Below are 2642 nucleotides of genomic sequence, written 5' to 3'. Positions count from 1 at the left end.
TTTGGGCATTATGGCAGGATTTGACTACGCAATTGTTCAGTATTTAAATGGGTTTTCACACATTGATTCTTTATGTGAAATTTGCAAAAATGCTTTTTTCCCCATAATTAGAGTAGGATTTAATTTAAATGTGTCCTTAAAAATTAATGTCAGGGTTTTTTCTTCATGGATTGGCAGGTTAACTGATTCCAAAAATTAACTAATGAAAATGCACTGAGCAGAAAAAAACAAAAAAACTTGCCTTTATTTTTAATTTAGATGCATGATTGAATCAAAGCTTAAATTTTGAACAGTGTTAATACATTACTCAAGCATCCCAAAAAAAGATTTTTAGCTACTCTTTACCTAGTATGTTGTTCACACAGCTTAATCTCATTCAATCATAACCTAGCTCTATCTGCTTTTATAACCTTGTCTAATTTTTTTACCACTCACTGAAAAGGGCCAAAGTTCGCAGACTCGAATCACAAGGTTATGATTGATAAATGTACTCTTTCACATAGCCTACCACTGATCACTTGAAAATTCTCTATTAAGAATTTTCAGATGGAACACTTTCCACCCTGTCAGTAGTATATTACATATATGTCTATATAATTATGCAAGTTTGAACCATGTCCAGGTCCTTTCACAACACTGTTTGCCTATTGTGCAGTGTATCTGAGTTCCCTGCTTGAACTTCCTGAACTGTGCATGCTCCTGAACTAACATTTAATAAAATCCTAAATGGCAGTTCATCCCACGGAAATTCAGGAGTCATGAGACTGTGACTGAATCATGACTAAGTCTGATGTGATGTAAGTATATGAGCTACACCCCTATTGCATCAGGCTGCATTAGAATGGGAAAAGAGTACAATATAGCCACAGCCATGTAGTCATTTTTTTAGGACAAAACTGTGAGGAAACCATAGCAGTGTATACAATTAGATCTGTTACGAGTAATTATAGCTCTGCGTGTCTAGGAAGATGCAGATACTGGCACCACACACATGCGGACCACATGCATTTTAGTATGGATTTGAATGGAACTCCGCATGCTTTTACAGCCCGACCGTTCCCTCCCTCCCTCCATTTCACCATGAGCCAGGAGCCTGCAGAGAGGAGAAAGTTCAGTGTTTATCTATCTGTCCTGTGTAATTTGATACCTTCGATACAGCGCAATCTTTGATCTCACTCTTAAAGCGTCGGGGGAGAGACACGGAAACTTTCTTTGCTCTGTTTGCCAGATGGTCCCGGGCTGCGTTGTGCTAAACTAATCAAAATCGGCACATACTTCTGACCTTGAAAGTGAAAAAAGGATGAAGGATATACCAGAAAGCAAACACAATAAGATGATGATAATGTTGGTGTTGGGGGTGGTGTCGAGAGTAAAAACAGGTGTCTGGGTATATTCAATTGTCACAATGGAAAAAAAAAAAATTATATGACCGCACACAGTAAAGCTCTAATCAGGCTGATGAAAGTTCAGCTTTCTTATCAACGGTTGAGACACTGTGGCCTAGTTTCAAATAATATAGCCATTCATTGGCCAATGCTCACTTAGAGTTGGATGATCCAGAAAACCTTTCTCATTGAGTATGTATGTGCATTTTCATTACTTTTACCGTGTCCCTTTTTTTGTTCATTTAAGCCATTTAATATTAATGCCACCAAGGGGCTAAGGATAATTCCCATTGAAGTGCAGGATATGCATACCAAAAAGCTCATGCATATCTCATTTAAGTATAAATTCAATTATTATATATCTAATAGCAATGGAAAAACTTTATGGGCATTATATAAACAACAATTAAAAGACATGCCGACCATAGTACATGACCTGAAGAAGTTTTCAATAAGTACCATGGATACCTAATGAAATTATCAGAGTAATTTACCCCATTACAGTAGGCTATGTAAGATATGTGTTACATAAAGTGCAGTTCATATGTTATTGGTAATTACTTTAACTAAGTATTGGATAAGCATATGAATGTTTTCACTTTGTATTCTTCAAGGCTGTGGAAGCTATCCTGGAGCTGAGTTGTGAAACGGTTTCATATTTACACGGAAAGTAAAAAAGTTGGGTTCGTTGGTAAATATAAAACTTGATTGTATAGCAGCATTCCACGGGCAGCGAATTGATGAAAACTTGCTCTTTTAGCAGAAAGCTCCACTTCTGTTCCACTGGCAGCTATTGCAGAGACTGCAAGAGTAGCACGACCCCCGTCCCCAGCTTTAGTACGGGAGGATTATTTGCCACAGACATACATATTACTGTGAAGCCAAGATTCCAAAAGGCCACACACCCAGCTGCTGTCTAGATGATGTGAAATATCAATTTTATCTGAGACCTTTCAACGATACTTTATATACTTACAAAAATTAAATAAAAATGAACTTGTGATTATCAAATCGATTTTCATCAACTGGTGGATGAAAATCTTTTTGCAAGTCATTGTAATTGCTATTGCTAATTTCAAAACAATGTTGAAGTAAATACAGTGCTCTCGTTTTCAAGGCTAGGCTCGCCTTTACTACCTGCTCGCTTTGACAAAATCCACTATGCAATCGCTTGAAAGATGACTTCAGTGACATGACTAAGTATTGCCCAATAGCTGCAGAAAAGAGACATTAAGTGGGCTGGGCTGTAGTCCGCCA

This window comes from Anguilla anguilla, chromosome 8 (genome assembly GCF_013347855.1).
Source record: "Anguilla anguilla isolate fAngAng1 chromosome 8, fAngAng1.pri, whole genome shotgun sequence".
Lineage (NCBI taxonomy): Eukaryota > Metazoa > Chordata > Actinopteri > Anguilliformes > Anguillidae > Anguilla > Anguilla anguilla.
This window is presented reverse-complemented; position numbering follows the sequence as displayed.